This window comes from Lasioglossum baleicum, chromosome 3 (assembly GCF_051020765.1).
Source record: "Lasioglossum baleicum chromosome 3, iyLasBale1, whole genome shotgun sequence".
Classification (NCBI taxonomy): domain Eukaryota; kingdom Metazoa; phylum Arthropoda; class Insecta; order Hymenoptera; family Halictidae; genus Lasioglossum; species Lasioglossum baleicum.
The window spans coordinates 6255012-6269384 of NC_134931.1; positions in this window are offsets into that span (position 1 = coordinate 6255012).

The following is a 14373-nucleotide window of genomic DNA, read 5'->3' on the forward strand; positions in this document are numbered from 1 at the left end:
ATTATTGAAAAATTTATTATTACCAGCTGGTTAATGTTTATAACAATTCTATTTGACAGCGATGTCCACAAGCAATCCCTTGGCTATCTGACCACCTAATTTTTTAGTCAAAGTGGCTAATAGTTTTCGTGATACGTAATAACTTTTAAACCATAACATTCGCACGCATTAATTTATTCGATACAATTCACAGATAAATTTATTATATCTGGCTGTTTAATGTTTATAACAATTCCTTTTTCTAACGATGTTAACGAGCACTCCCTTGACCACCTTGCCTTCTAAATTTTTCGTAAAAATAGACAATAAAACTCGAAATATAGAATAACTTTTAAACCATGAACATTCGCACGCATTAATTTATTCAAAATTGATTTTTATTATATAGATGATAATGCCATGAGACATTTATTAATTCTAGCTACATAATTAATGTTTATAATAATTCCTTTTGCCAACGACGTGGACAAGTACTCTTATCTTGAGAGAATAACTATAACCCCGCACACGAGTGCGAAAACAACCAACGAAGCAGCTCACAAGAGCAATTATAATACTGCATACGAGTGGGACGCTCAAAATGTAATTTTTATAAGGAATAAAATTGATAAATTTGAAGAAGACTCAATAGTCTTCATTGAAAGTCTCGATAAAAATTTCAAAAGTATGAAGGACGAGTTTAAAAAGACAAAGGAAGTTTTGAAAAATATTAGTAATCAAACTTACCGTTGTTCCTTGAATTGACAGTTGAAGGTAGGCCAGGGTAACTGTAGATGACCTCTAGTCCACCTCTGGTCCACCTCCTGGCGCTCCTGGTCCCGCAGCAAGCCCGCTCACCCCGCTTCCCCCGCCCCGACTGACTGACCACCGGTGAGCTCTCGCCGATCTGCCGAGCTCGAACGGCGCCCCCCACTCCGCCGAATATCGATCGATGTTGATCGCCGTGACAATTATTGAAAAATTTATTATTACCAGCTGGTTAATGTTTATAACAATTCTATTTGACAGCGATGTCCACACGCAATCCCTTGGCTATCTGACCACCTAATTTTTTAGTCAAAGTGGCTAATAGTTTTCGTGATACGTAATAACTTTTAAACCATAACATTCGCACGCATTAATTTATTCGATACAATTCACAGATAAATTTATTATATCTGGCTGTTTAATGTTTATAACAATTCCTTTTTCTAACGATGTTAACGAGCACTCCCTTGACCACCTTGCCTTCTAAATTTTTCGTAAAAATAGACAATAAAACTCGAAATATAGAATAACTTTTAAACCATGAACATTCGCACGCATTAATTTATTCAAAATTGATTTTTATTATATAGATGATAATGCCATGAGACATTTATTAATTCTAGCTACATAATTAATGTTTATAATAATTCCTTTTGCCAACGACGTGGACAAGTACTCTTATCTTGAGAGAATAACTATAACCCCGCACACGAGTGCGAAAACAACCAACGAAGCAGCTCACAAGAGCAATTATAATACTGCATACGAGTGGGACGCTCAAAATGTAATTTTTATAAGGAATAAAATTGATAAATTTGAAGAAGACTCAATAGTCTTCATTGAAAGTCTCGATAAAAATTTCAAAAGTATGAAGGACGAGTTTAAAAAGACAAAGGAAGTTTTGAAAAATATTAGTAATCAAACTTACCGTTGTTCCTTGAATTGACAGTTGAAGGTAGGCCAGGGTAACTGTAGATGACCTCTAGTCCACCTCTGGTCCACCTCCTGGCGCTCCTGGTCCCGCAGCAAGTCCGCTCACCCCGCTTGCCCCGCCCCGACTGACTGACCACCGGTGAGCTCTCGCCGATCTGCCGAGCTCGAACGGCGCCCCCCACTCCGCCGAATATCGATCGATGTCGATCGCCGTGACAATTATTGAAAAATTTATTATTACCAGCTGGTTAATGTTTATAACAATTCTATTTGACAGCGATGTCCACAAGCAATCCCTTGGCTATCTGACCACCTAATTTTTTAGTCAAAGTGGCTAATAGTTTTCGTGATACGTAATAACTTTTAAACCATAACATTCGCACGCATTAATTTATTCGATACAATTCACAGATAAATTTATTATATCTGGCTGTTTAATGTTTATAACAATTCCTTTTTCTAACGATGTTAACGAGCACTCCCTTGACCACCTTGCCTTCTAAATTTTTCGTAAAAATAGACAATAAAACTCGAAATATAGAATAACTTTTAAACCATGAACATTCGCACGCATTAATTTATTCAAAATTGATTTTTATTATATAGATGATAATGCCATGAGACATTTATTAATTCTAGCTACATAATTAATGTTTATAATAATTCCTTTTGCCAACGACGTGGACAAGTACTCTTATCTTGAGAGAAAAACTATAACCCCGCACACGAGTGCGAAAACAACCAACGAAGCAGCTCACAAGAGCAATTATAATACTGCATACGAGTGGGACGCTCAAAATGTAATTTTTATAAAGAATAAAATTGATAAATTTGAAGAAGACTCAATAGTCTTCATTGAAAGTCTCGATAAAAATTTCAAAAGTATGAAGGACGAGTTTAAAAAGACAAAGGAAGTTTTGAAAAATATTAGTAATCAAACTTACCGTTGTTCCTTGAATTGACAGTTGAAGGTAGGCCAGGGTAACTGTAGATGACCTCTAGTCCACCTCTGGTCCACCTCCTGGCGCTCCTGGTCCCGCAGCAAGCCCGCTCACCCCGCTTCCCCCGCCCCGACTGACTGACCACCGGTGAGCTCTCGCCGATCTGCCGAGCTCGAACGGCGCCCCCCACTCCGCCGAATATCGATCGATGTTGATCGCCGTGACAATTATTGAAAAATTTATTATTACCAGCTGGTTAATGTTTATAACAATTCTATTTGACAGCGATGTCCACACGCAATCCCTTGGCTATCTGACCACCTAATTTTTTAGTCAAAGTGGCTAATAGTTTTCGTGATACGTAATAACTTTTAAACCATAACATTCGCACGCATTAATTTATTCGATACAATTCACAGATAAATTTATTATATCTGGCTGTTTAATGTTTATAACAATTCCTTTTTCTAACGATGTTAACGAGCACTCCCTTGACCACCTTGCCTTCTAAATTTTTCGTAAAAATAGACAATAAAACTCGAAATATAGAATAACTTTTAAACCATGAACATTCGCACGCATTAATTTATTCAAAATTGATTTTTATTATATAGATGATAATGCCATGAGACATTTATTAATTCTAGCTACATAATTAATGTTTATAATAATTCCTTTTGCCAACGACGTGGACAAGTACTCTTATCTTGAGAGAATAACTATAACCCCGCACACGAGTGCGAAAACAACCAACGAAGCAGCTCACAAGAGCAATTATAATACTGCATACGAGTGGGACGCTCAAAATGTAATTTTTATAAGGAATAAAATTGATAAATTTGAAGAAGACTCAATAGTCTTCATTGAAAGTCTCGATAAAAATTTCAAAAGTATGAAGGACGAGTTTAAAAAGACAAAGGAAGTTTTGAAAAATATTAGTAATCAAACTTACCGTTGTTCCTTGAATTGACAGTTGAAGGTAGGCCAGGGTAACTGTAGATGACCTCTAGTCCACCTCTGGTCCACCTCCTGGCGCTCCTGGTCCCGCAGCAAGTCCGCTCACCCCGCTTCCCCCGCCCCGACTGACTGACCACCGGTGAGCTCTCGCCGATCTGCCGAGCTCGAACGGCGCCCCCCACTCCGCCGAATATCGATCGATGTCGATCGCCGTGACAATTATTGAAAAATTTATTATTACCAGCTGGTTAATGTTTATAACAATTCTATTTGACAGCGATGTCCACAAGCAATCCCTTGGCTATCTGACCACCTAATTTTTTAGTCAAAGTGGCTAATAGTTTTCGTGATACGTAATAACTTTTAAACCATAACATTCGCACGCATTAATTTATTCGATACAATTCACAGATAAATTTATTATATCTGGCTGTTTAATGTTTATAACAATTCCTTTTTCTAACGATGTTAACGAGCACTCCCTTGACCACCTTGCCTTCTAAATTTTTCGTAAAAATAGACAATAAAACTCGAAATATAGAATAACTTTTAAACCATGAACATTCGCACGCATTAATTTATTCAAAATTGATTTTTATTATATAGATGATAATGCCATGAGACATTTATTAATTCTAGCTACATAATTAATGTTTATAATAATTCCTTTTGCCAACGACGTGGACAAGTACTCTTATCTTGAGAGAATAACTATAACCCCGCACACGAGTGCGAAAACAACCAACGAAGCAGCTCACAAGAGCAATTATAATACTGCATACGAGTGGGACGCTCAAAATGTAATTTTTATAAAGAATAAAATTGATAAATTTGAAGAAGACTCAATAGTCTTCATTGAAAGTCTCGATAAAAATTTCAAAAGTATGAAGGACGAGTTTAAAAAGACAAAGGAAGTTTTGAAAAATATTAGTAATCAAACTTACCGTTGTTCCTTGAATTGACAGTTGAAGGTAGGCCAGGGTAACTGTAGATGACCTCTAGTCCACCTCTGGTCCACCTCCTGGCGCTCCTGGTCCCGCAGCAAGTCCGCTCACCCCGCTTCCCCCGCCCCGACTGACTGACCACCGGTGAGCTCTCGCCGATCTGCCGAGCTCGAACGGCGCCCCCCACTCCGCCGAATATCGATCGATGTTGATCGCCGTGACAATTATTGAAAAATTTATTATTACCAGCTGGTTAATGTTTATAACAATTCTATTTGACAGCGATGTCCACAAGCAATCCCTTGGCTATCTGACCACCTAATTTTTTAGTCAAAGTGGCTAATAGTTTTCGTGATACGTAATAACTTTTAAACCATAACATTCGCACGCATTAATTTATTCGATACAATTCACAGATAAATTTATTATATCTGGCTGTTTAATGTTTATAACAATTCCTTTTTCTAACGATGTTAACGAGCACTCCCTTGACCACCTTGCCATCTAAATTTTTCGTAAAAATAGACAATAAAACTCGTAATATAGAATAACTTTTAAACCATGAACATTCGCACGCATTAATTTATTCAAAAAAGTAAAGTCTTTTCAAAATATTTCTGTCCAGATCGATTCTTGGAACATTTATGTATAAAAAAGTGAAAGGTAATAATTCTCGTTTATGAAATGTTTTGAAATTACAAACTGAGGTGTCTCGTATACAATTTGAAATAGGAATTGTTGATTTTCCTAAAAAATTATGCTTCAATAATATATTTCTAGGAATTCTTTGTCCTTGAGTTTGGTTTTAATATTGAAACCAACATCGTCTGAAATATCTGCTCGGTACAGAGTGTAACAATTCATGATGATCAATATGGTTCCGTGACGATTTGCCTTCTCACCGACGAGAATCTCCTCAGTAGCCTTCTGCACCGACGAGATCATGTCGATGGCCTTCTGTTTCTCACTCCAGTCAGAATATATCTTATTGTTAGAGGGCGTAAGAGAACACCGAAATATTCGAGTGACACGTACTCCCATAAGGCTGGCAGTCTTTAATAGTATCTGGTCGGTGGCGGGGATAACGTGAAAGTTACAGTGATAATAATAATGCCAAAACATCGTCTGAAATATGGCGGAGAATGTAACATTTAATAATAATCGATTGGTGATAATTCGCATTCTCACCGATGCATCGCGACGAGAATCTCCTCAGTGGTCTTCTTCACCGACAAAATGCCGTCGATGGCCTTCTGTTTCTCTGGATGGAGCCAGAATATACCCTAGAGGGCGTAAGAAATACCGACATATTCGGGCGACACGAACTCCCATAAAGCTGGCAGTCTTTAATAGTATCTGGTCGGTGCTGGCAGTTTTTAACAGTACCTAGTCGGTGTCGTACCAGAACATTTTATACAGAGTCGGTAATTCAAAACCGTAATCAGAAAAATGCATTGAATGCAATCACTGTACGGATCTTAATTCTATGTCTAGATTCTAGAGCCCCCCGAACGTGAGACAGAATAATACATTGGGTTTACTCCTATACCACGTTTGTTTCATTACCTCATCTGCGAGGTTACCTTGTTCTACACTCTACACTGAAAAACAGTTCACAGTCCTTGCGATAGATGGAACGCATCCAAGTTTCCGATTACGGAAAATGAATACCTCCCATTCAATAATTGACAATATCAAGTTGATATATTTCTAGTTAAACCCCGTGTAAGAAAGCTTAAATTTATCCGGTATCTTCACTGCTCTGTATTTCTCTTATCCATTTTTGCCACAAATGCATTTTACAGTGTAATCAATCACATAAACGGATCTAGAAATAAGGTATGTCTTAATCCATAGTCTAAAACCATAAGTTAATAATCTGGATCTGTTTAGTTCGTTGAACGCCAAAGACTGAAAATACACGCATAGACCCACTAACCAAGATAACATAGAATACTGTTAATTAGAATTCAATTTTCGCGATCCTGAAAGTATGCGATGAAAGTGTCCTATTGTTTGAACTTTCTTTCTATTTATTACCATTGCGTTTAATACCATTTTTAATATTGAATACCTTGTGGGTAGGCAATACGAGTAGTGTGTTACGGTAATGTGTATTACAAATTTTCAGAACAAATTATTCCTACTATCAGCTTTATACATGATTAAAAGAACTTCAATCATTATCATAATTTCTACAGCTTTTCAGCGCCGCTTAACGTAATGTTCTGAATTCGTTGCGGTTCTCTTCTCGGATATTTGTAGATTGTTGTAGAACTTCTAGGATTCGCTGACTACCGCTTACGCTAACGATAAGACTTAAAATAAGGTATTATCATTGTTAATCTGTAAAATGATCCAAAGCATATATACCGTCGGAGGTAACGTCACTTCCAAGTCCTTTGTAATTTCGAGAATTTTCAATTTCTCTCGGAAATATTTATTTGTCCTTGACAATTTCTCTGGCCGGTGATCTTTAAGCTGATTACACTGTCCAACAAATTTCAACTTTTTTTTATGTTTCCTAATGACTGTTGGGTGGTTCTTAAAGAGCTTAAGCGCTGAGTTTAAACATGTTCAAACAATCATAATGTATTAATATTGGATATCACTGTATTCGGGAAAGTCTACAAAATCTTTTGCTGTCAAGAACAATTCAATATCTTTTATAATAACATCACAATATTTGTTTAAAGTTGAAAAATATATTTTTTTTCAAAGCCATGTTTCTCAAAAACTGTGCGTCTAGGAGAAAAATTAAGGCCTAATTCGGAATCAGCGCAAAAAAACTGTATTAAAATCACCCAACAGTAATCGTGGAACAAATTTGGTGTTGGACAGTGTTATCAAGAAGGGAATGCACGAAGGTGCCATCTCAAGAATTTTAATTTTTAGTTTGGAAATAGCACTTGTTGTTTAAACGAGATCATCTACAATTTTAGCTGGTTCAGACATGACAGATCCACTTTCATAGTTTGAGGGTACCGTAAACACTTTTACAGCCTAACTAAGGGTGAAACGATAGCCGGGCTCTTTCGAATGGGTCATTTATTTTCGATCAACCGAACATAATAATCACAAGCACGAAATAAGGACACATTAACACGATATCTCAGCCGATGCACTCTCTGTTCCACGATTCGATGAACCACCACACTGTGACATTGAAAAGAGGAAGGGCGAAGCACGGATTTCCGTGGAGATTTTGCACGGACGTCGTTGAATCGTGATGGGGAATGTGGCACACGCTTGTTTTATCGCTGGAAAAGCTGCGAAGGGCGGTTATTATTAATTGCTTCTAGAGGGTTTTACAACCGGACCAGTTAAAGCCTCCAGTCTTTTTACGAGCGCCGAACGGACCACGTTCGCTTTCTCCCTGTCCCACCCCCGCGCCGCGTCTCTTGTTTCTCCTCTTTCATTCTATAGCGCTGACCGGACACTCGACCGGAAACTTCATTTACATCGGCAACATCTATAAAATGGATTAATTGCTGCCCGCCGTGCAACAACCACTGGCATGTACGCCATACAGACCTACGACAGATGGAATTTAACCGCGATGCGACTCGCTAACGTTCGCTTCTTTACTGATCACGCGATGCGGTTTCACGTGTGACCGCTTGTTTCTCTCTGGTCGATTGCTCATCCACCTATTAGGCGGGCTAATACGATTGGTAACGAATATTATATGATTCAATTCAAACGTGGCTTTACTGCTTACCGTCCCGTATGTCTACAATCTACGTATATTCATATATTGTGTCCTTATTGTCAAACTGTGTGTCTTCGTTAGGTTAGAGTTTAGAGCGTACGTGATTGTTAAGAACTTTGGAACGACGAAGCTTGGAATTGTATAATATTTCATTTTGTTCTTCGTGCATTGAAATCACTAGCAAGGGAAATGGAATTTGATTCGATATCTGTTTCTTTAAAGTTTTCTAGAAAAATGTAAAGTATGCGATTGGGAAACTAGGAAGGAATGATATTATACTTAGAAAGGTTAAATACATTTTTATACCTACCACATAAAAGACAAAAGAGAAGAGGACATGTGCTGAAAACATTTCAGCATTTAGGTTTTGTCCAACTACTGTCCGTTTAGACCACTGCCATTTTTTTGGTTCTGCCGGTGCGGTGGGATGTTCATCATCGCCGAAACGGGTTCCCCGTTGATCAACTCGGAGTCATTTTATGAAAACTGCCGGGCTACGGGGAATCATGGGTGAAGGAACTTATCGATTTTTCTTGATTGGCACACGTGTAGCGGACAAAATGACGCGCGAACGACAAAGCGTCGCGATACGCGGATTTCGCAATGAACAAGATCGAGTCGGCCCAGCCAGATCCCAGGTTGGATTTCGCGTGTGCGAATCATAACATCCTCGTTAAATACTGCGGAAAGGTCTTTCCGATGGCTCGAACGCTTTCTCCATCGCGATCCCGGGATCCTGCGTGCTTCTCAAGGTGATGGATGAGGGGACGCAGACCTTGCCGACAGCGCAATACCAGCCCGTCGACGGACGAGCCGGATGCAACACGTGCAATTCGAAGCGTACGCGTCTTGCGATATTACTGGAAACAAGCAGACAGTCGAGAAGACTAAGTTCGTCGTTTAAAGATCTTTCACGGCAGTTTGTTATTACCATTAATCGGATCGCTTATTTCCGAAGCGGTGTCAGCCCATTTCACTTTGTTTCGAGAAACTGAAGTGTTTGCACTACCATCGATTGAAAAACCTTCATAGCTCAACTTAGATTATCCGTGTTAGATCCATGTTTCTATGGCTATGAATAAGTGTAAATTCTTACTCTTATTAATAAATTTATTAATAAATTTCGAAAAATTCATTCTTTTACTAAGTTTTAATCAATCTACTGATTAGTTATAGTTTTAGTTCATGCAGTTTTAAACATGTTTGGCGTTACAAAATGAAGTATTCCTATGACAAGGAATCGCAACAGACTTATTAGTTGGAAATCTGAAGAGTTCTTCCTCGTTTATAAGCAATTTTCTCAGTTTTGTTGCCAAGTAACTGTACACATTTGATGAAATGCAACACAACAGATTTGTCTACAAGCATCTAAGTATCAAGTATTAAACTTCCATAATACAGTAATACTTTCGTGTTACTATGAAGTAGCCGTTATACATATTTGATCCGGCAAGTACTGCGAGAAATTCTAGATAGTTTGAGGATCTAGAACGTCTAGCTATTAAAGGAGATCTTCAAGCTTTTTCGTCATCGAAGAATGCCCAGGAGTGCCTGCCGGAAACTCTGTTAGCAATAAACTCACCTGAAGCTGTAGATCTTCAGGGCTATTATATTCCCCGACTGCGTGCACGATCTAGAAAACATGCATAATGTCTAGAATTGCACATTAACATTATAAAGAACTCGACGATGTTACAGTGATTCGGTTGGGTTTGCTTGCAACACATATAGGTCACTTTCTCTTTCAATCGTCTGAAAAAGTCGAAAATTAATTAGACATCGTGGTTTTGAACGTGTATTATAATAACTCGCAGGTATTTACATACACGTACTTCAGTGCGTGTAAGAACATTGATATTAATTTATGTCGTTGATGTCATTTGTGATTATATTTTGTTTTCCAAGCTATGTACATACATATACTGCATCTCATATTTTTCTCGCCATACAATGAAAGCACGTTTACATCTCCACGTACAACTGAATAACAAACTAAATAATAATTGGTTTGAATGGTATTGTCGAATTTTTAAGCAGACATTTGAGATTTAATTACAATTCGAAGCCTCTACAGCAAACGAAAGACGCGGAAAGTTAATCATCTGAGAATTGTAGATCCGGAATGGTGTTTTCCAACATCTAATAATATTGTTATCCCAAAAGAAGTCATTTTTTGTCAGAACATGTGGGTTAGTTGATTATATTTTTTTAATGGAAGCGGTTTTCAAATTAATTTTTGTATCTATTTTATATACCCATATTTTGCTTTCGAAAATTAGTAACTGTATCCTAAAAATGAACGTGAATTAAAATGCGGGGACGTTAATACATGTAGTACGTGTACACGTGTATTTAAATACACATGAAATAGGGGTCATTTCTAAAAATTATCTAACAATATCCTTACATTCTTCTAATGTCGTCTTAGTTTTGTATTTGGTCTATTCAGTTTGATCACAAATGCATAAAATCCCCAGACTAAATATAACCTTTTTCTTTATAGAGTAAGTGTTTGCTATCGTTGTGTTGAAATGCCCAATTTTTATTATCGGATGGTAACACGATTGAAGTTGAAAGATTGAGAACGACTAACGTTTCGACACATAGCTAATACATTTCGCCGATTGCGATTATTCATTCGATGGTGATTGCACGATCAAAAGGATATTTTACGCGACGATAATGCAAACGGCGCGACGCGGCGGCCGCGGCCGGACAGAACAAATAGAATCTCCGATTCCGCGCAGGAGCCGCTGTCAGCTATCAAAAAAATAACATTCTTCACGGGAGCCGGTTGGCATAATGCAACTGATTAAGTTGAGTCCCTTCCCAATTATGCGCCGCATGGATTTCAGGGTATGTAGTATGTATTCATTGGCGAATTTCTTTTCGATTCTCCGCCTGCTGCGAGATACTCTACCATCCTCGTCCATCCCGCTTGTTTACTCTCAATTTACCACGCTGAGGTGGAAACAGTGGCACGAGTTTACCGTGCAATTTTCTATTCGTTCTTTTTTCTCTGTCTGCCGGCCCCGCACCTCTTCGCAGATCCACAGCCTGGCATCCGTTCGTCACCCTCCATTATTTACTACTTCGAAACGTCGCGTCGCGTCGGAGCCGCTTCTTTCCCCGTTTCAGTGAGCCCGAAAAATTTCGCCTGTCCTCGATAACCCAAACTCTTTGTCTGTTGGCAACGTTTTAGTGGATCTATCCGTTCCTACTCTCGTTCGTCCTCTTCGCGAGTTCATGAAATGGGGCTATTGATTGATAACATTGCTTTTCACAACTGTAACTGTCGCTATATAGAGAAATTCAGTGCGTAAAAATGTATTCCATTGCTTTCCGTGTTTATCATATTCATAAACCCTTGCCTCGAAATGACGTCTCAGAGACGTCACAGGCTTCACACACCAATCTTGATTATTTTTAATGTTCGAGTTTGAAGCATTATAAATCACTTTATTTTCCCTCGATGTGTATTTAGTGTCAGTTGAAATGAAACAGTATGTAATGATTACGAAATATTATAGTAATCTGAAACTTTGGAATTGAATTGTGAGCCAAAGGATTACTACATTATCTACCGGAGATAATTTCACGGCTGACAACCTTTTAATAATTTTGTCTAGTATTAGTATATGGAAGAAGCTTTTTAAGCTTCCTTTTGGTATGAAGCAATTATAGAAAATTGATATATTTGGTTTACCAAATTTCGTTAGGATCTGCGAAAGATGAAAGAACGTCATTTTAATTGAATGTTTAATTGAGCATTTTATGTCTCACAATTGAATGCATTTTCAAATAAAAAATCAAAGCAAAGAAACCGCAAATTATGATACTATCCCCTTTTAAGTTCGTACATTAAAACCTTGATAAAACGAATTTCTCTTGTAAATGCCTCATAAAAAGAAGCGTGGGAGGATAAGAATGCCCAATAACCTTGGAAAGGGAGGGAAATATGTCCCCGCGTGTCAAGTTCGCTTTCTTGTGTCAGGGTGGATGTTCTAGACACGAGTGTCTGAGCCGAAAGAGAGGGTGGTATTGTCGCGGTGCCGGCTCTCATGTCGAACTTACGAAAATTAATAAGAAAAATTGCCCATAAATTCGGGTTCTCGTTCGCGGAACCGTCCCGCGAAAGCCGCATCTTCTCTCGGTAATAAAATTAGAATTATGGCATCCCCCGGTCGCCCACTTGTTCGGCGGTTCGATGAAGCGAGACAGGGTCTTGGCAGCGTTTGTTAGCTACGCTGGAATGTGTCGTCCAGATCCTAACGTATGAGTTACCCCGCCAAGATTACATCCATGTCTTAGGCGGAGCCACCCCCGCGTCAGAACCTATGGTTATTAAATTCTACGCTTCTGTGCCACTCCGCGCTTCCAAGCCCGCGTCGTCCTCATCCCTCCATTCTCTTCGCGATCCACCATCCCTTCAAGCATGCTCGATTTTCTTCGCAGAGTTGACTTATCGTCGCGATACCACGAAGACAAGCCGTGGCAGAGTGATGGCGGTTTTGCTTATGGGGAGACCGAACCGTTCCATGTCCCCATTTTCATGAATCTTTTAGAAGGACGGAGTATTGCTCTTAAAGCGGACTCTTCAGACGATCGTAATAATAAAATTGCGTTTACGGGTGGAACGACTCGTTAAGCGATCGTCGAGATAAAAGTGCGATCACGTTTACGGCGGAGGAATTCGTCGTTGGCGAAACGAACCTGGTCAAACGGTGACGCTAAGTTAGGCCTGTATTCGCATGGTCTTGGTCCTGGGGATATTGTAAATGGGTGTTAAGAAACGTACACTGGTATTTTAACATTTTACCCTGTGAGCTATTTTATCTCGAAAATTAAACATTTCTTCCGACCTAAAACAATTCCATTGTATATGATTTTTTTCATTTTATTTATGGATATAAAATTGATATAATACCTCATACAATACTTAAATGTGTAGTAATTGATTAGATACCAACATATTTACTAATGTAAACAATAGTGTAAATAATGGTACAGAAATTTTTAGTGGTGACTCTGAGTCACCCCACGACTGCTAAGGGTTAATATAAAACTGTTCTTACTCTACGAATTCTTAACTGCGACTGATCCCGAAAGGAAATCTTTTGGAACCAGTGTCGCCAAATAAGGGAAATCACGGTGAGATGATGTACCCCCTCTCTGATGACCAGACCAGTCCACGGCACGGGCACCGTGGTCTACTCTGATGGTCTATCTAAATGAAGCCGGTTTCTACCTCATCTGGCGACACTGTTTGGAACCCCGAAAGGAAATTAGGGTCCCTCTTTGTATCTCCAGACTGTTTAGGTTAGGCCCCACAGTCCGGCTCTTGAAACAAAGTATCAAATGCGATACTTCATAATCTTTATTTAGAATTTTATCGATACTCCGTAATCTCTGTTTGGAATTCGATTCTGTGATCATTGATTCATTGTTGATAACAAACAATAAGTTCATTATGCTTATAATTTATTGATAATCCAACAGGGGACATAAAATTTTCCTGAAATTCGTGAATGGTGGACGGATAATGACGAACGTTACTACTTGATGTTACAGAATTATGGCTACAGTCTATGGTCAAAATTGATTGATGTCGATATACGCAACATGTGGTTTCAACAAGATGTAGCTATATGCCATACGTCTGCCAGAACACTAATTTTAAATAGGGTAACATCGTCGCCAAGATCGTGCAATTTGACACTTCTCGATTTTTTTCTCTGAGGCTACGATAATGAAAATGTCTATAGGAATCAATCTAATCAGAAACTATAGAAGACTTCGAACAAATTATTCGAGCAATCCTTATTTGCAGTTGTGATAAGAAATATTGAGAAAAGAAGAGAATATCATGTAGAGATATTGGGTGCCGGTTTACACAATATGTATTGTATATCGCACAGAACTGTAGGAACCTTACTATAATTGACAGAGCCTGGCCAAAAGATTAGGGCTACCCACAATATTTGACGTGTTTCGTGTTTTGAGCCCATCTGAACTAGAATTCGATTTTTCTGTTAGTTGAAGGAGAAAATCAAAATTGCTGTAAAATCCGATATTCGGTCAGGATATCGTTTGTGTCGATCCTGTTTCACCTGACGCGGCTTTCGGCCTAACCGGTTGC